The sequence below is a fragment of the Lagenorhynchus albirostris genome, chromosome 3, assembly GCF_949774975.1.
Source record: "Lagenorhynchus albirostris chromosome 3, mLagAlb1.1, whole genome shotgun sequence".
In the NCBI taxonomy this organism is placed as follows: domain Eukaryota; kingdom Metazoa; phylum Chordata; class Mammalia; order Artiodactyla; family Delphinidae; genus Lagenorhynchus; species Lagenorhynchus albirostris.
Window position 1 is genome coordinate 82,338,159 of NC_083097.1, and position 22,017 is coordinate 82,360,175.

General features: G+C 35.1%; 1 non-coding gene across 1 annotated transcript; it reads left to right on the plus strand.

Moving 5' to 3' along the window:
• The first annotated feature begins 4,598 nt into the window (after positions 1-4,598).
• On the plus strand, positions 4,599-4,704 carry LOC132518904 (U6 spliceosomal RNA). The gene has a single exon (XR_009540027.1). It is a non-coding gene; the product is annotated as a U6 spliceosomal RNA (small nuclear RNA).
• The last annotated feature ends 17,313 nt before the right edge of the window (positions 4,705-22,017 follow it).

Sequence of the window (22,017 nt, forward strand, 5' to 3'; positions counted from 1 at the left end):
CTAACAGATACACAAATCCCTTTTTACTTTCCTTCATGTAGATAGCCATTTTTCTGTCAAGATGACATGAAAAAGTGTAATAATTTAAAAGGTTTCCAAAAGATCTAAATAGCTATCTTATATAAAAGGATATAAAACTCCTCTATTCATATTAAAGAACAATTTCCCAGATGTCAAACTAATCATGAGCATCTTAAGAGGAAGTAGAGTTTACATTCACTGCTAAAGCACACTGCTACATTTTTCTAACAGGAGGGTATTTTGAGGATGTCAATATGTGCGCAGTTCTCAACAAAGTGTACAACTGGGGTGTTGAGATCATAACTGTGAAATGTGTATGTACTTTGGAGGTTCATCTAAAAAAACTGAAGTTAGACTCACTAACTGACAAATTTAAGTTGATTCTTTAGAGTGACAAATAATCTCTCTAATTATAGGACCTATCTGTGTCTAGTCATTTTTCCTGAATATTGTCCCAAAACTTCCAGCAATATAGGTGGCCAAACCGTGATTGATGGCCACAACTTTGACACTTAGAAGTGCTTTATTCACTACTCAGCTTCTTTATTATTTTAGTCATTTACTTTACTCAGTGATTTGGGCTACCCTATTTATTAGTCTTAGAAACATACACAGGTACTGTTGTAGTCTATTGAGGGAGGTGATATTATAAAATAATTCCACAGACAATTTTTTTCTTTCTTTTCTTTCTTGTATATCTTACTTTTTTCCACTTTTTTCCCTTATCTTCTAAAACTCTATTTTCTTAGCTATTTAGGTCATAGCTCTGAAAATTAATTACTGCTTATATAAGATATTGCACAGATAAAAAGACACTTAAGTGAAAATGATCCTGTTGCTCTCATCCTAAACCATACCCCACAGGGAGTCAAAAAATTGTAATAAGTATCTAATATATATTCCATCATATTTGCATAATATTTCTTAATTTCATTTTAATAAAGTCATTATCAATGAGGAAGAATAATTGTATTACATCTCCCAATAGGCCCATAGAATACTATCATAATAATAATGATAAATATCATTTAATGGACAGTATGTGCCAGGATACTATACTAAATGTAGCTGTCATGATCAGGTAAGTTCTGCTGTAGTAACAAACAAATCCTGGAATATCAGGTACTTACTACTATAAAAATTTATTTCTCATTTAGGAAAAATTCAATGCAGCTGAAATATGCCTCCATTTCCTGATGGCTGCCTTCCATGGTTTCTAGGATTGCCAAGGCAGGGCGAGAGAGAGATGCAACAGAGGCAGAAACACACTAACTCATAACTGCCGCAGACTAGAAATGACACATCAGTTCCTCCTGCAGTCCCGCAGTCCCACACAGACTCTGAATTAGGCTTGTGAATGTGGTCATCCTGTCTGCCCAGAAAGTGAAAATAGTCAGTTGAACAATTAGAACTGTGTTCACTAAATGGATAAACTATGTTATCCATTTAAATCCATTCATAGTCCTATGAACCTACTCTCAGGACTACTAATTACAAGCAATCTCACACTTTTATTCCAAAATCAGGACCACTTTCTCCACCTGTCACCAGCTGAACAATCATGGGATTATGGGCAAGGTTTTAAACTGTAATGCATTCCCAGAAACAGATTAGCTCACTGGCCACCATTATGTGACCCAAGGACATTTAACCCTACTCCAGTATTTGCTATCAGACAAGGACTTCAGGAAACCCCTTTCCTTGGTGGAGGGCCACCACACCCAGAAATAGAAAGGTTTGGTGTTCACAGGTTCATTAGCCCTAACCATCCAGTGGAAATTGGAATAAATGGAAAGGTCCTAGCAGTCAGTATTACAATAATAATTTTAAACTGTAACATGAGGAATTTGTAAAGATGAAAATTTGGAAAGGGAAATGAGAAGACAGGAACAAGCAAAGAGACAAGAATGAGCAGTGATAGCTAGAAAAAAAAAAGTTAAGAGACTCATTGAATTGAAAAAGAGCACAGCCTCTCACAATCTCTAAAAGTACAGAAGTTTGAAGACTTTTCACTCTCATTTTTCTTTCTCTCTTCCTGTCTTTTATCTTGCTTTGTTTTTGTTTTGTTTGTTTGTTTTCTCTTCTCTGGCATTGGTCTTATTCACAATTATACAGAAGTATCTTTGAAAAATTCTCTTGCTTTTAAAAAGCTTAAAAGGATAAATTCAGCCATCCGATTTAGGGAATTTGCCAGATTAATCTTTGTTAGGAGGGTAAAAAAATAATGGTAAGTAAAAGAAACAAGTTTAAAAATTCAAGTCTCTCCCTAATTCTTGCTTTCTCCCTCATTCCTCCACCCTGACCTCCTTTCTTTCAGACACTCTCCTTTTGTCACCTCCATTAAAGGAGCTGAAGGAATATCAGTCAATGACCTTCCCTCAGTGTGAGGGACAAAACTACAAAATCAGGCCTTTAATCTGAACCTCAGAAGAATGCGGGGTTTAGACAGGCATGTGCCAAGCTGCTGCACCCTGCGTCCTGACACACCTACATATCCCGCTATTTTTAGTAACAACATCAAAAGTAATTTCAGCAGTTGATAAAACCAAATGACTTCTTACAACATTACCATTAGAGTATTTTATGTACCATAAAATAGGCACTAATTACCACAGGAAGTCAGGACAGCTTTATATTTTTCTCTCTAAATGACACAAAACATTGTAAGCACTATAGTTAGTATCATTTTGTCATGAGTTCTTTTTAGATTTAAATATAGACCATTCCCAAGCTCATTTTTCAAAGCTTATGTTTGAAAAATCATGAATGACATATTTACACTATAAGTATTTCTTAAAAATAGACGCAGGGAGTTTATTTTGGTCCCAAAACAAAAATGTTCACTTATGCTAAACAAGCACCAGAGAGAGTTTCATATCCAAGTCTCCAATTTTCTACTTGATTCCTTGTCAGCAACAATGAAGTTTTCCAGCAAATGGAAAGGATTTAAACATGGCAAATTCCAATGGTAAGGCTACAAAAATTGTCTTCGTAGTGCAGGCACTAAACCTAGATAGCAGAGGAGAGAGTTTTATTTTATTGGATTATTACAAATTCATAGCCTTGAGATCACGGTACTTCTGGGATAGAATGAGATCAAGTTTAAATGTCTTAGTGTCCTTTTCTATACTGTAGTTTACAAATTCTATAATGTCCTTCACACAGAATACTTTTAAGGAGAGATCAAAAAGTAAATAAATGAGCACCACATGCATTACATAAAAATTAACATTGGCTGCAAAGTATGTTAAATCATGGGCTGAATACAATTATACTTTGAATACAGTGTGTTGTTTCTTCCAGTTTATTCCTATTCTAGGCAATTTCAAATCCATTTTTTAATTTCAAAGCCAAGCTACAATTTGCCAAGTTATTATATTTTTATCACACAGCAATGTTACCAGTGGGTATTCAATGTGTACTAGTACAACAATAACAATAATTGTATGTTGCATTTGTGTAGAAGTTGAACAAATGTAACACAATTGCAAGTGAAAATATATTCTCATATATTTCTAATATAAAGAAATATAACTCTGAGCTTAGAGTCACTAGGTACTCAATATCATATAATTAGTAATGACTGACACAGAGACTTGACACAATTTTCTCACTCAAAGTCCAGGAATAAGAGAAAAAATTTATAAAGTAAAGTAAAAGAGCCTTGGTATTAAAGTTTTAACCATTAGTTATAATAAATAGTAATGTAAGATATAGTTTTATAAATATAATTTATACTACACAACTATAGTAGTCTTGAAAAGAAATGAAGGAGTACAGGAAATTCTTACATGTTTGTCTCATTAGAAAGAATCTACATGTTGTGATTTCAAAATTTTTATCTCAGATCCTTTCCTTTAGTATTCCTTAAGGAAGTAAGATAGTGAAAAATAAGGAATATCATGCATTCATTCAATGCCAACTATGTGCCAGGCACTGTGCTCTTTGATTGGAACTCAAATGTGAAATGCATTCTCCTTACCTTTAAGGAGAGTGTTTTGGGAATAAACAGAAAAATATACATACAATTCCAATTCAACATGATTATTATGAAATTTGTATGTAAGAAACGTACAAGAGCCTAAATACTTCTGTCTTAAAGCTTCTACTTGTCCTATCTCACAACAGCTTATTTACAATGTATTGCTTTTGAAGATGTCAAGATTACAGCAAAGGATATAACTTTCCTATGAATTATTTGTCATTTTGCAAACCAGGCGTGAGTTTTAAACAAGGGAAAAAGCCAAAAAGAAAGTGACTGTATATTATTCTGTGAAATTATATTGCCAATCTCTTCTATGTGGCCTGGAATTAAATAAAATAGAAGAATTAGCAAAGATTATACATTAAGTTTTGTTGGTCATGCACTCTACAAAACTACCTGGCAAAATGGGTATGTAAAGATAAGATCCAGCTTATAGTCCATATGTAGAACTACACACCTTGGCATTGGGCCTTGTCCATAGGTTTTTGTCTAATTCAGGTAAAGGTTATTTATGGACTAATGACAGCCCTGAGTTTTAGGGCCTCTGTTGCTGGGCATGCCATCAGAAGTCTGCCCCTGTTAAAGATCCCCAGAGCTCGTTTCGGCACCACATATACTAAAATTGAGACAATACACAGAGAACAGCATGGCCCCTGTGCAAAGATGACATGCAAATTTGTGAGGCATTTCATATTTTTCCATCTCATGTCCATGGATCGGAAGAATTAATATTGTTAAAATGACCATACTACCCAAAACCATCTACAGATTCAGTGCAATCCCCATCAAAATACCAAAGGTATTGTTCACAGAAATAGAAGAAACAATTCTAAACTTTGTGTGCAACTAAAAAAGACCCTGAATAGCCAAAGCAATTCTGAGAAAGAATAACAAAGACAGAGCCATTACACTTCCTGATTTCAAACTGTACTACAAAGCTATAGTAATAAAAAACAGTATGGTACTGGCACACAAATAGACACATAGAGCAATGAAACAGAATAGACAGCCCAGAATTAAATCACGGCATACATGGTCAACTAATATTTGACAAGGAAGCAAAGAAAGGATAGAGGAGAAAGGATAGTCTTTTCAACAAATGCTTCTGGAAAAACTAAAAAAACACATACAAACTATGAAATTGGACCCCTATCTCACACTACTCACAAAATCTAACTTTATATGGATCAAAGACTTTAACATAAGAACTGATACCATAGAAGAAAGTGTAGGGAAGAAAATGTAGGGGAGAAGCCTATCGATCTTGGTCTTGGCAATGATTTTTTTAGACGTGATGCCAAAAGCACAAAAAACAAAAGCAAAAATCAACAAATGGCACTACATCAAGCTCAAAAGCTTCTGCACAGAAAAAAAAACTAATTAACAAAATGAAAAGACAGTCTATAGAACAGGAAAAAAATTTTGCAAACCAAATATCGGATAAGGAGTTAATATCCAAAATATAAAGAACTCATACAACTTAATAACAAACACACAATCCAATTCAAAATGGGCAGAAGAACTAAATAGACATTTTTCCAAAGAGGACATCAAAATGGCCAAGAACATGAAAAGATGCTCAACATCACTAATCATCTGGAAAATGCAAATCAAAACCACAATGAGATATCACCTCACACCTGTAGAATGGCTATCATCAAGACGACAAGAGACAACAGGTGCTAGCAAGGATGTGGTGAAACAGGAACCCTCGTACACTGGTGGTAGGAATGTAAATTGGTTCAACCACTATAAACAATATGGAAGTTCCTCAAAAATTAAAAGTCATCTACCACAGGATCAAGCAATTTTGGCTATATACTGAAAGGAAATAAAAACACAATTGTGACAAGATATATGCACTCCCATGTTTACTGAAGCAGTTTTCACAATATGATGACCAAAAAATTGGAAACAACCCAAATGCCCATCAACAGATGAATGAATAAATAAGATGTGATACATATACACAGTGGAATATTATTCAGCCATGAGGATATCCTGCCATTTTAGACAAGATGGATAGACCTTGAGCACATTATGCTAAGTGAGGTTAAGTCAGAGAATGACAAGTACTGTATGATATCACTTATATGTGGAATCTAAAAACAATTTAACCTTTAAAAAACAGAGAGTAAAATGGTAGCTACTAGGGGATGGGGTGGGTAGGGAGGATAAGATTGATAATTCAAGGGTACAAACTTGATACGGTGAGTAAATAAGCAACAGAAATCTAATGCACAGTATAATTAATATAGACAATAATATTGCACTATAATTATATAATTTGATAAATATTAGAATCACATTACAGTGTATAAAAGTATCAAAGTAACATGCTGTATACCTTAAATTTACATGTCAAATTTATTCAACTAAAAAAACAGACACATATAATAATGGAACAGAATTGACGGCCCAGAAATAAACACCACATTGTATATGGCCAATTAACTTCTGACAAAAGCGCCAAGAATATACAGTGGAGAAAAGATAGTCTCTTCAATAAATGGTATTGGGAAAACGGGTCTCTTATCTTACACCATACAGAAAAATCATCTCAAAATGGATTAAAGACTTTACATGTCAATGTCTACTTAGACAATATCACACCATTTCAGGCAAACTATAAGAATCTTGAATAGTGTAATTCTATTTATACCCCCAGACTTTATATTATTGTTGTAATATAGTTCACATCTAAATACATCATAAACCCCAAAATACAGTGTTATAATTTTTATTTAATTAAAAAAAAAAAAGATCCCCCAAATTAGGCCAAGCATTCTAAAGAATTCATCCACACTCAGTTCATGAGGGTCACAACCCCAGTAATTGAGTTCAGAATTTCCTTGGAGGATTTATCTGTCCATTTCACACTGCTCTTTGAGAGGATGTGAAATGGCCCAGATCCTACTGGTCTGTAATGGAAATCATCATGCTTAACAAATATAACACAGGACATTTAAATGTTAATTACTAAAAAAAAAAAAAGTTCCATATGTCAAAGTAACGCCAATTATTTCCCCTTAAGTCTTACTTTAACCTTGGGGAATTTCATACATTGTTAAATATTATCTCCCAAACAGTGAATCCTAGAATCCCCTTCCCCATAATTTTATACTCTATCCCAACTTTTTCCCAAAATACTTTCGCCTGATTCCCTTGGTAATGATTAGACATATTGGGAGGCTTTAAAAATTAAGTGCAGATAATAGAATTGTTAAACAAACAATGGCTTGTTTTAAAACTGTCCTTCTGCCCAGAGTATAAAGCCCCCATGTTCTATCATGCACAGCCTTAAGAAAGTCAAATACTGGAAGACAGGCAGGAGCAATATATTTTTTTCAATCTGTCTCCTAGAGTAATGGAAATAAAAATGAAAATAAACAAATGGGACCTAATTAAACTCAAAACCTTTTGCACAGCAAAGGAAACCATAAACAAAGTGAAAAGACAACCCACAGAATGGGAGAAAATATTTGCAAACGATGCAACTGGCAAGGGATTAGTCTCCAAAATTTATAAACAGCTCATGCAGCTCAATATCAAAAAAACAAACAACCCAATCCAAAAATGGGCAGAAGACCTAAATAGACACTTCTCCAAAGAAGACATACAGATGGCCAAGGGGCACATGAAAAGATACTCAACATCGCTAATAGAGAAATGTAAATCAAAACTAAAATGACATTATCACCTCACACCAGACAGAATGGCCATCATCAAAGTCTACAAACAATAAATGCTGGAGAGGGTGTGGAGAGAAAGGAACCATCCTACACTGTTGATGGGAATGTAAACTGGTACAACCACTATGGAGAACAGTATGGAGGTTCCTTAAAACTAAAAATAGAACTACCATATGATCCATCAATCTCACTCCTGGGCATATATCTGGAGAAAACCATAATTTGAAAAGATACATGCACCGCAGTGTTCATTGCAGCACTATTTACAATAGCTAAGATATGGAAGCAACCTAAATGTCCATCGACAGAGAAATGGATAAAGATGTGGAAATTAGCCATCGAAAAGAATGAAAAAATACCATTTGCAGCAACATGAATGGACATGGAGATTCTCATACTAAGTGAAGTAAGTCAGATAGAGAAAGACAAATATCATATGATATCGCTTATATGTGGAATCTAAAATAATTGATACAAATGAACTTATTTACAAAACAGAAACAGATTCACAGACTTAGAAAACAAACTTATGGTTACCAAAGGGGAAAGGCAGGGGTAAGGGATAAACTGGGAGTTTGGGATTGACATACACAACACTACTATATTTAAAATAGATAACCAACAAGGACCTACTGTATAACACAGGGAACTCTGCTCAATATTCTGTAATAACCTAAATGGGAAAAGAATTTGCAAAAGAATAGATATATGTATAACTGAGTCACTTTGCTGTACACCTGAAACTAACACAACATTGTAAATCAACTATAGTCCAATATAAAATAAAATATTTTTAAAGATTTAAATAAATAAATAAAATATATTATTTAAAAAATAGACTGGCAGGCCTTCAGAAGCAACTTTTCTGGATTTCTCATTTCCTTCCTCTTCCCAGGGATTACTACTTCATATTCCACTATCAAGGAGTCCTCCTTGTTAAAAATAAAAACACTCTGAATCATCTGCACTCAAGAATACCAAGAGACAGAGTTCCATTCTATACCCCACCTAGGCTTTCACTGAGTTCCACTTTCTAGTATGAGAAATGCTCCCAATTCCCCCCGCCTGCTTCTTGAGGTAATTGTTGCACTGATGGATCTTCTTAACCTTCTGAAAAGACTTACCACAGGGCCTTGACCTTCCCAGTCCCACAGAAATTGCTTTCATTTCTATCAAGGAGATTCAGGAAGAACATGAATCACAAGGTTTTTCTAAGAGTCTAACTTTGAATAGAACTAATTAGAGAAGATCTAAACTGTCCATGGATCAAAAAGGAAGAAAATACTATAAGAACCTTTCTCACCAATAGCTAGAAAACATCGTTGAACAGTCTCAGCTCCTACTGTTACTGATGCAGTCTCCAAGCCTCAGCCCAGATGTGTTTGTTAATCCTCCCTAGCTCCTTCCTCAGGACACAGTTTGAAGTCTCTCTCAGATCTCATGCTTCCCAGAGAAGCTGATTTATCAGTGATCTTTCCAGAACTCTAATCTCTGCTGAAAAGACCACATTTCTCACCTCAGTTTTTTTTGTTTTTGTTTTTCGTCAGTTAATGTGGTTGTTTGTTTGGCAATATCATCAGCTTGACCAAAACCAACATTTCCACACTGGACAGGAGGAAATCTGAAGTCATTATAGTGCAACAAATACATCCCTGAAAGTACTAAAGGAATTTCAAATTCTAAAAACAAAATTCTGACAATCATTCATGCTTCATTCCTTTTGGAAGCACTGGTCTAGCATAAACAATGACAGCAGAAAGTGAAAAAGCTGTAAGAGATGAAAAGGGAGATTTCACTGGGTACTGAGAGATCCATTACTTCTTGCTGAGAGCATCAGGGAAAGCTTTATGAGAGGGTTAATATTCCATCTGGACATTGAAGGATAGAAATGATTTAGATAGGCAGTAGAAAAGGAGGGCATATCACTCATAACCCTTGGTTAACACAAAAAATTAAGATGAGAGTCAGTAATAAAAAGACCTAAGAGTACAACTAACCAGTTTCCCAACGCCCAGTTTTCACAGGCTAGCAAAACAACTGCAAGCTGAAATGTTCCAATGGACAAACAGGAGGGCACACCAAAAATGTTTTAAATCGAGGGTGGTAAGACCGAGGACTGCATAGGGTCACAGCAACTGACCCAGTGACCTGAAAGGCCACCAAAAGAGGTGAACAGTTTCGATAATCATCTCACAATGAAAAAAAGATAATGTTTCAAACACCAACAAGACTGACGAAAAGGGTGTATACACGGTAGCCAATGAATAATCACGGTAGCCAATGAATCTGGGCCATATCCATTTTGAAACAACAGTGATCACTTATTATTCCTTCCAGTTAGACTTGTCTAGATACCACGTTCAAATGTAAATTGCATTTTTCTCTGAACAAGAAAATAAGGGTACTTATTTTACAAGACAGATGTAGGTAATAAAAGAATGGGTTCCCAAGAGTTTGCCAAGAACAATGCAAAAAAATCACATATAAACTTCTATTTTCAACTTTTAATAGTATAATTCTGATTAACATACCATTTAAGTTTTAGAATGTTTCCAAAACATGGACGAAGATTCACAAATAACATTTGTTGAATACATTCTATTACATTTTTAAAATATGCTCTGCTTTTTCCAAGCTCACTTCATTCGATGCAACACTCTTAAGACTTCTAATTAGATTACTATTAACAACTCCAGTAATTAATCTCTAACACTATTCCTTAGTAGAGGAATTAATATTTCTGCTAAAGAAATCGTAAACCACCAACATACGGTAATTATACCAACATCTTAGTGAGGTAAGAAAAAAATTCCTTAGATTTAATTTGATTTAAACATTCACATATACTTTACTAATATCAGATCATGGATGTGTGATGCCTTAAATTAAATGGAATGATTTTTCAGCTCTTATATTCAGGGAGAAAAGTCTCCCTTTTATTTGAGAGACATACAGCCAAGCAGCAGCAGGGTTAGCTGTGTAAATGTGGAAGGGAGGGAGGGTTGAAAGGGGGAAGACTCCAGCACACAGGAGGCATAGGGAGCAGTAGAAAGAGGCATAAGGAGAAACACAAAGAAGTCAAAGCTCTCAATTTTAATGTAATGAATTACAAAAGGAAAATGACAGTTTTCTAAGCCTAGTAATAAAAACACCTAGATATACCTCTTTTCCAAACTTTGGAATACTCTCACCAAAGCAACCATATTAATGTCTTAAAATCCAGTGTTATATCAGCTAGTTTCTTGAAACTAACCTCATTACTAAGATTATGTAATTATTCCATAATAGCATTGCCCTAATTTACTCCCATTGGCTTAATGCACTGTTAGGAATATATTAAATAAGATAATTTACCTTCTGTTAAATCATGGATTTTTTTTTTCACATTCTCAGTGGTTTGCTTTGGTTGGTTTTCTTGTAAATGTTGACATTACTCTAAAAAGCCATATTAATTTTACTTTACTAAAAACCTATAATAGATTATATTAAAAAACTGTAATCTCATCCTTGTGCACATCAAACTAGATTAAAAATGAAATAAATTAAAAACCTATATTACATTGATATTTTTACTGTACTAGAGTCACATCTCCAGTCAGTGCTCCTAATCATTAAGCCTGTATGGTAATAATTAGTGCATATTATAGCAGAAATAAAGGCATTGCTTGATATTTGCTTAGGGAGCTATGAATAGATAATCAAGAAAGTTTAATTCTTTTTTAGAAGTAGCCAAAGGCTGACTCAGAGCATACATTTTGCTAGTAGATAAATGGTGAATAATGTGTACCTTCATCTACAATGTTAACTTCTGCTTAGGGGTCTACACTACAAAGTAAACATATACTGATTTTATGATGTTTTGCTCAAAGTATCTATTAAATTGTGATTATTCCTTGTTCTGTACTCTCTATTATATATATGATAACTTACATATGCCATCACTGATGAAAGGAAACAAAACAAAATTCTATTATTAATGTAAAAAAAATCTTCATTAAAAAACTTTTAGTTTTGTATTTACAAAGAGAGACAAATACAACGTATGAAAACAAATTCTTGCCCTCCAGTGATATATTTAACAATGCCTTCATATGAATGTTTTCACATGGATGGCCTAAAAAGGAAGAAAGTTCTAGTCCACAGAGTCAAATTATTAGTGGCAGAAAAAGGGAAAAAATTAAATGATTGTCCTTTGACTGTGCCCTACTCTAAAAGAGACCATGAAATAAAATGAAATTTTAGAACTAATTTTTATTCTTAATTTTTAGCTGAAATATATGTATCCATGTGAGCCTAAAATCATATCTTTCATGTAGTAGGTGCTCAATATTTTTGAATAAACAAAATATCAATATATTAGTGATTTTAAGGGGTCTTGAAACTAGATAGTTCATTTGTTTTTGTGCTCAGCAAATTCTACTTTTCCTTTTAACCAAGAGCAAGAATTTATTTTATGCTGTTTAAAAAATATTAGCGAACCCTTTAAAGAAACAAAGAAAATAGTAGCTCTAGGCTAGGATTAACTTGCTTGAAAAAGAGCTTCATGTATTTTTGACATCTAAAGAGCATGAATAAATACAGAAAATCATATTAAGAGAGTGAATGATAGTAGGTGAAGGCAGAAGGAACATAATTATCCAGAGAAATGAAAACCTTGGCATTCCAAAGAAAAGCTATGATTAGGGATGGAGGGGAGAAAAGAATCAATTTATTGCTTTGTTGCTTTCATCCACTAAAAGCTTGAAAATCCAAGAGTGATTTAGACTTCAGAGTTTAAACTTTTTTTGTATTCAACAAGTATGTATGGAGTCAGGGAGAGAGTAGAGAGGACAGTACATCTGTGATGGTTTGGAGTCCAGGTGGGGAGTTACAAATTTAGCACAGTGTTCGGAGATTTGGAGACATTTGAGTAAAGGTAGAGATGTTTGCTGGTACCAACTAATAGTCAACGATCATGAAATATTTAACCAGATATACCTTGGAGATATTGTGGGTTCAGTTCCAGACCAACACGATAAAGAGGATATCACAATAAAGTGAATCACATGAATTTTTTAGCTACCCAGGGCATATAAAAGTTATTTTTACATCATAGTGTATTAAGTATGCAATAGCTTTAAGTCTTTTAAAAAGTATATACCTTAATAAAAAAAATGCTTCATTGCTAAAAAATGTTAACCATCATCTGAGCCTTCAGTGATTTGTAGTCTTTTTTGCTGATGGAGGGTCTTGCCTCGATGTTGAGAGCTGCTGACTGATCAGGGTGATAGTTGCTAAAGATTGCTACGGTTGTGGCAATTTCTTGAAGTAAGACAACAATTGAAGTTTGCTGCATCCATTGACTCTTCCTTTCACGAACAATTTCTCTGTAGCATGCAATGCTTTTGATAGCATTTTACCCACAGAAGAACTTCTTTCAAAATTGGAGTCAATCCCCTCAAATCCTGCCACTGCTTTATCAACTAAGTTGATGTAATATTCTAAATCCTTTTGTCATTTCAACAACTTTCTCATCATCTTCACCAGTAGTAGTTTCCATCTCAAGGAAACACTTTCTTTGCTCATCAATAAGAAGCAATTCCTCATCTAAGTTTCATTATGAGATTGCAGCAATTCACTCCACGTCTAATTCTAGTTTTCTTGCTATTTCTACCACATCTGCAGTTACTTCCTCCACTGAAGTCTTGAACCCCTCCAAGTTATCCATGAGGGTTGGAATCAACTTCTTCCAAACTCCTGTTAATGCTAATATTTTGACCTCTTCCCATGAATCATGGATGTTCTTAATAGCATCTATAATGGTGAATCATTTCCAGAAGGTCTTCAATTGACTTTACCAAGATCCCTTAGAGGAATCACTATGGCAGCTATAGCCCTACAAAATCTATTTCTTAAATCACAAGACTTGAAAGTTGAAATGACTCCTTGATTCACGGGCTACAGAATGGATACTTTGTTAGCAGGCATGAAAACATTAATCTCATTGTACATCTCCATCAGAGCTCTTGGGTGACCATATGTCAATAAGAAGTAATATTTTGAATTTATTTTTTTCTGAGCAGTAGGTCTCAACAGTGGGCTTAAACAGTAAACTATGTTGTAAACAGATGTGCTGCCATCCAGGCTTTGTTGTTCCACTTATAGAGCACAGGTAGAGCAGATTTAGCATAATTTTTAAGGGCCTTGGGATTTTTAGAATGGTCAATGAGCACTGTCTCTAATTTCATGTCATCAGCTACATCAGTCCCTAATAAAAGAGTCAGCCTGTCCCTTGAAGCTTGAAAGCCAGGTATTAACTTCTCTCTAGCTATGAAAGTCCTAGATTTCATCTTCTTCCATTATACGACTGTTCAGTCTGCATCGAAAATCTGATGTTTATTGTAGCCACCTTCATTAATGATCACAGCTAGATCTGGATAACTTGCTGCAGCTTTTACATCAACCCTTGTTGCTTCAACCTGCACTTTGATGTTATGGAGACGGCTTCTTTCCTTAAACCTCATAAACCAACCTCTGCTAGCTGCAGACTTCTGCAGCTTCCTCACCTCTCCTAGCCTTCATAAAATTGAAGAGAATTAGGGCCTTGCTCTGGACTAGGCTTTGGCTTAAAGGAATGTTGTGGCTGTTTTGGTCTTCTAAGGCTGTTTCCCTCTCTTATCATTCTCATGTTCACTGGTAGCACTTTTAATTTCATTTAAGAACTTTTTCTTTGCATTCACAACTGGACTAACTGTTTGGCACAAGAGGCCTAGCTTTCAGTCTATCTCAGCTTTTGGCCTGGCTTCCTCACTAAGCTTAATAATTTCTAGCTTTTGATTTAAAGCGAGAGACATGCGACTCTTCCTTTTGCTTGAACATTAGAGGCCACTGCAGAATGATTAATTGGCCCAATATTAATATCAATTAATATCAGTATTGTTGTGTTTCAGGGACTAGGGCGGCCTGAGGAGACAGAGAGAGATGGGGTAACAGTTGGTGAAGCAGTCAGAACACACATATTTATCAGTGAAGTTCACTGTTTTATATAGGCACACATCATGGTGCCTCAAAACAATTACAATAGGTGCTCAACATCACTAATTATTAGAGAAATGCAAATCAAAACTATAATGAGGTATCACCTCACACTGGTCAGAATGGCCATCATCAAAAAAATCTACAAACAGTAAATGCTGGAGAGGGTGCAGAGAAAAGGGAACCCTTGTACACTGTTGGTGAGAATGTAAATTGGTACAGCCACTAAAGAGAACAGTATGGAGGTTCCTTAAAAAACTAAAAATAGAGCTACCATATGATCCAGCAATCCCACTCCTGGGCATATATCTGGAGAAAACCATAATTCAAAAAGATACATGCACCCCAATGTTTATTGCAGCACTATTTACAATAGCTAGGACATGGAAGCAACGTAAATGTCCATCAACAGAGAAATGGATAAAGAAGATGTGGTACATATATACAATGGAGTATTACTCAGCCATAAATAAGAATGAAATAATGCCATTTGCAGCAATGTGGATGGACCCAGAGATTGTCATACTGAGTGAAGTAAGTCAAACAGAGAAAGACAAATATCATATGATATCGCTTACATGTGAATCTAAAAAAAATGGTACAAATGAACCTATTTATAAAACAGAAATAGAGTCACAGATGTAGAAAACAAACTTATGGTTACCAAGGGGGAAAGTGGGGAGAGGAATAATCTGGGAGATTGTGATTGATATATACACACTACTATGTATAAAATAGATAACTAATAAGAACCTACTGTATAGCACAGGGAACTCTACTCAGTACTCTGCAATGACCTATGTGGGAAAAGAATCTAAAAAAGAGTGGATATATGTATACATATAACTGATTGACTTATTTGTTTTTGGCTGCGTTGGGTCTTCGTTGCTGCGCACAGGCTTTCTCTAATTGCAGTGAGCGAGGGTTACTCTTTGTTATGGTGCCTGTGCTTCTCACTGTGGTGGCTTCTCTTGTTGTGGAGAATGGGCTGTAGGCGCATGGACTTCAGTAGTGTGGCTTGCAGGCTCTAGAGTGCAGGCTCAGTAGTTGTGGCGCATGGGCTTAGTTGTTCCGCAGCATGTGGGATCTTCCCTGACCAGGGATCAAACCAGTGTCCCCTGAATTGGCAAGCAGATTCTTAACCACTGCGCCACCAGGGAAGTCCCTATCTGGTTCACTTCACTGTACAGCAGAAACTAACTCAACATTGTAAATCAACTATACTCCAATAAAAATTAATATTAAAAATAATTTAAAAATCACTGATCACAGATCACCATAATATAATAATAGTGAAAAAGTTTGAAATATTGCAAAAATTACCAAACTGTGACACAGAGACAGGAAGTGAACAAATGTTAGAAAAAAGGCACCAGGGCTTCCCTGGTGGCGTAGTGGTTGAGAGTCCGCCTGCCGATGCAGGGGATGCGGGTTCGTGCCCCGGTCTGGGAAGATCCCACATGCCGCGGAGCGGCTGGGCCCGTGAGCCATGGCCGCTGAGCCTGCGCGTCCGGAGCCTGTGCTCCGCAACGGGAGAGGCCACAACAGTGAGAGGCCCACGTACAGAAAAAAAAAAAAAAAAAAAAAAAACAGTGCTCAGCTTTCCTGAAACTTCATGAAGATGTCAACTTCCCTAGGAGATAATGGAGAAAACAATACCATTTTAAATATAGATAGGAGAAAAATCATCCCCTGAATTTGTAATTCCAATTTCAATATTAAATAGCTAAACATTAATATTTGTACTATATTTCCTTGGTATTCTTTTAAATGTTTCTACGTTCATAAATCACACATGAAAATAATGTTCATCATTTCAGAAATTTATATATATAAATTCTTTAAGCCATTGTTCTAAGTAGAAACTCACGTAGAACTATAAATTAAAGGTTTCCACCACCTACTCAGTTCCCTGTCTGCCTGCATAGTGATATTTTTATTATCCTTCCAGAAGTACATATGTAAAAATTCTATCTCAGATAAATTTGGAATCTATAATAGAGTCAGGAGAGATCTCAAATAGAGTCAGGAGATGAGAAGGGGGAGCTCTCAAGCCCTGGGAAGATAGCAGAGACCAATAGAAAGAAGAAAGACTCCTTTCCTGGCAATGTCTCAGCCAATTAAAAGACATGGACTCTTTGTTTACTACAGCCCTCCTAACTTCTTTTCCTTTCTGTAAAAACATTCTTCCTTTGCCATGCGGGGACTTGCACATGGCTCTCCATGGTTGCAGACCTTGAATTGCAATTCTTTGCTGATCCCAGGTAAACCCACATTTGCTAGAGAAATATCTGGCAATCTATTTACTTCAGGTCAACAGATAATACATATGTATGATCTATCACTTCACAACTCAAATATTCCTTACTCTGAGCTCTGTTCTGTTCCTTTGGTTAATTAATAATTCTCAAAAAATATTACATGCCAATATAGAGAGCTACCTCTGGAATGCCTGCAAAATATCCTATCAATTATATGGATTCTATATGCAAATTATGTTTTTTTTAATAGAATCCCAGATTTGATTTTGCAGGGAACCAAGTGGTAATACCCAGAAAATGTGACTAATGTCTAATGCCAATTCTGCTAATGGATATGAGGCCTCTAGAATAATCTGTGGAGTATTTTTATGTCTCCTCTGGTGAGAATATGCAAAGTATGGCCAAGATTAAGTAACACAAGCCCATTTGCCCATCCTGATTCCTGCATGTTCAATGAATTGCTTCCTGCCGTCAAATGTTTGCTTAGCTGACAACTGAGATTTAAAGCAAAGTAACAACAGAAAACAAGCTCCAAGTAACGCGGCTCCGTTGCCAGGTCACTGTGCTGTTCACTCACAGTGGGCTCTTTGAGCGACTCAGAGAAAAGGCTCCACGTTGGCTCTGTTCTGCCTGTTATCAGCCCCCAAACAACACTGAGCAGTGGGTGATGCAGCAGTCTTCACCCCTTGTCACCCATGAGAAAGCTGGAGATTTAATCTCTCTTCCATGAAGCACTCAAACATCTTATCTGCTGGCAGCTTGATTTTCTCTTCCCTCTCTCAGTATGGCTTTCTCTTTCATTCTGTCCACAGGGACTTTGTATCAAAAACCAGAAAAGGAATCAATGTGAGGGTCTGAGCTGGGTATTTGTGTTATTTTTCAAACCTAAATTGTATTTCTATAGGTGTATTTGTTATTTTGTGGTTAGTGTTCAGTGTGCCCAAACACCTGTGGTTAACAAATGTCTGTAGCGCTCTGGAGAGAATAAAACACACAGGCTCTCTAACTTCACATAACCCACCAAAACAACCCAATTCTCTCACAAGGGCCAGCATATGCTAAACATTTTACAAATTATTTATCAATAATTTGTCTATAGGGTTCATGAAAATCATGACCATTTCTTATAATTCCCACACTAAAATGCAGAATTACAGTCAATGACTTGTTTTGATGCTCCATTCTTAAGACCACAAAGAAAAACTTTAAAAAAATAGGGATATTTGATATGAATAAAGATAAGATAAAGAGTCTGTGTGTCTGGGATTACAAAATTTTACTCACTGAAATGTCCTATTCTATTTGAACACACGAAACTAAATCACCCAAGTAAATGCCATCAACCAGCCAGGTCACTGTTCTGGGCAATGTTTTAGATTAGACTGATCTGCTATGTATCAAAAATGATCAGTGAGTCCACACATGTCTCTTCTGAGTAGTTTCCAGCCTGGGAAGCAAAATAAAGTCTTAGAATTTGGAGTGAACCCTGCTCCGTAACACAGACCATTCAGGCCCTCCCGGGTACTAGCCTAATGGATTCAAAGTTCATTAATCTTATCCCAACCTCCATACATACTGAATCCTGACCTGAATAATTTCCTTTCCTCTCTTCTGGTGATCTCAGGCATACTTTAAGTCAAATTCAGCACATTTCTTCCCTCCTCAGTCAAACCGTTTGACAATTCCCACCATGAAAGACTCTCCATTATTCATTCTATAAACCTGTTGTGAACTTGTTGCCTTTTTCAAATAATTTAACAATTAAGTATGTATTACTGGATTTTCTGAATTACACATATTTTCTCCAAAATACTGTTTTATCTCAATACAGAAACCATAACCTTGTCTTCTAATACACCACAGTGACTACTATAAGGCTAAGCACATAGTGAGAACTCAGTAAATGCTTGTTGATTTGATAGTTGTAAAGTTGGTGAAGAAATGGTGGCTCTGTTATCAATAACTTAATGGTCAAGAACTAAATGCTACTTTAAAAATTCTAGTTTAATCTTGAAATACAGCATCCTCTATACCTGGACCTACCCAAGAACCCTGCCACGTATTAAAAATCTGTCTTTATGTATAATTTTAGATGAAACTGTAGATAAATGGCTTTGTGCTCAGTTGTTCTGGGAAATGCTTAACATTCTCAAATACTGCTATTCAGTTTTTCAATGCATAACAAGCTTTTAAAAGGCTACTGCCGAAAGTTGTTTACATAAAACTGCTTTGTCCTTTAAAAATCTGATGTTTAACTAGAAACACACGTTTTACTTGGCCCACATTAGCAGCAATTACCAAAAAATGTTCATTTGATTCCTTAAAAGAAATGAAGCTGATATACTTTTTATAGTAAATCAAATGCCTTAACTGAGCATTTAACATTCTTCCCATATATCATTATTTCATACTCTGAAGATTACAATGAGCCCAATACTCATATTTTAAAAATTTTCTTGAATAAATGCAGAAATCATGTTCGCTCCTCTCTCACCTATGTGATTACTGCTAAAATATGCTAAAGATACATGCATGCAGGTATCTAATAAATGTATGATAATTCAGTGGTTTAATTTCATTTAATTTCTTGATACTCTAGCATATTGATTATGCAGGTTACCTTAATATGCATTCTCATAGCAAGCCCTGTTTTTCCTTTGTTATATTTATCCTTTGTTTTATTTATTGTTATATGTGTGAGATTGATTAGCTATGTGTATAATTACTTATTTAATGTCTCCTTTCGCATAGGGTCCATAAGAGCAAAATTCACAATTATTGTTTACCTTTGCATTCTTAGTGTTTAAAAGTTATATGCACAAAATAAATCCTCAACAAATAATTTTGAAAAAATGAATTAAAATCAATATGATATACCACATTAACAAATTAAAGAATAAAACTCATATGATCATCGATGCAGAAAAAGCTTTTGACAAAATTCAACACTGATTTATGATAAAAACTCTCAACAAAGTGGGTATGGGGGAACATATCTCAACATAACAAAGGCCGTGTATGACAAGCCCACAGCTAACATCATACTCTGTGGTGAAAACTGCAAGTATTTCCTGTAAGATCAGGAACAAGACAAGGATACCCACTCTTACCACATTTATTTAACATAGTATTGGAAGCCCTAGCTACAGCAATTGGACAAGACAAAGAAATAAAAGGAATGAAATTGGAAAGAAAGAAGCAATGTGGTCACTGTTTGCAGATGACATGATACTATATATAGAAAATCCTAAAAATGCCATCAAAAAACTATTAGAACTCCTCAATGAATTCAGTAAAGCTTCAGGATACAAAATTAACATAGAGAAATCTGTTGTGTTTCTATACTTTAATAGTGAATTAGAGAAAGAGAAATTAAGAAAATAATTCCATTTATAATCTCATCAAAAAGAATAAAATATCTAGGAATAAATCTAACTAGGAGGTAAAAGACCTGTACTCAGAAAACTATAAGACACTGATGAACAAAATTGATGATGACACAAACAAATGGAAAGATACACCATGCTCATGGATTGGAAGAATATAATTAAAATGAACATACTACCTAAGGTAATCTACAGATTCAATGCAATTTCTATCAAAATACCAATTGCATTTTTCACAGAACTAGAATAATTCTAAAAATATGTATGTATTTGTGTGTATATAACATAAAAGACCCCAAATAGCCAAAACAATCTTGGGAAAAATGAACAAAGCATCACTATTTCAAACTATACTACAAAGCTACAGGCATCAAAACAGTAAGGTATTGACACAAAAACAGACATATAAATCAATGGAACTGAATAGAGAGCCCAGAAATGAACTCATACTTAGATGGTCAATTAATCTATGACAAAGGAGGCAAGGCTATGCAATGGGAAAAAGACAGCCTCTTCAATAAATGATGTTAGAAAAACTGGCCAGCCACATGCAAAAGAATGAAATTTGACTACTTCCTCCCACCATATACAAAAATAAACTTGAACAGATTATAGACTTAAATGTAAGGCCTGAAACCATAAAACTTCTAGAAGAAAACATAGGCAGTACACTCTTTGACATCAGTCTTAGCAATATTTCTTTTGGATCTGTCTCCTCAAGCAAGGAAAACAAAAGCAAAAATAAGCAAATGGGACTACATAAAACTAAAAAGCTTTTGCACAGCAAAAGAAACTATCAACAAAATGAAAAGGCCAGCTACTAAATGGGAGAATATATTTACAAATGATATACTGATAAGGGGTTAATATCCAAAATATATAAAGAAATCATGCAATTCAACATTAAAAAACAAACAACCCAATTGAAAAAATGAGTAGATCACCTGAACAGATATTTTTTTTCGAAGACAACATACAAATGGCCAACATGAACATGAAAAGATGCTCAACATCATTAATCATCAGGGAAATGCAAATCAAACCACATGAAATATTACCTCACACCTGTCAGAATGGCTATTATCAAAAAGACAACAAATAACAAGCATTGGCCAAAATGTGGAGAAAAGGGAACCCTCATGCACTGTTGGTGGGAATGTACATTTGTACAGCCACTATAGAAAACAGTATGGAGGTTCCTCAAAAAATTAAAAATAGAACTACCATACAATCCAGCAATTCCACTCCTGGGTATTTATCTGAAGAAAATGAAAACACTAATTAGAAAAGATATGTGCACCCTCATGTTCACTGCAGCATTATTTACAATAGCCAAAATATGGAAGCAACCTAAGTACCTATCAATAAATGAATGGATAAAGAAGATGTATTTTATATATATACACAATGTAATATTACTCAGCCATAAAAAAAGAATGAATTTTTGCCACTTGTGACAACATGAATGGACCTAGAGGGCATTATGCTAAGTGAAATAAGTCAGAGAAATACAAATAACATATGATTTCACTTATATGTAGAATCTGAAAAACAAAACAATGAACAAACATGTCAAAACAGAAACAGAGCCATAGATACAGACAACCAACAGGTGGTTGCCAGGGGGAGGAGGGTAGGGGAGTGAGAGAAATAGGTGA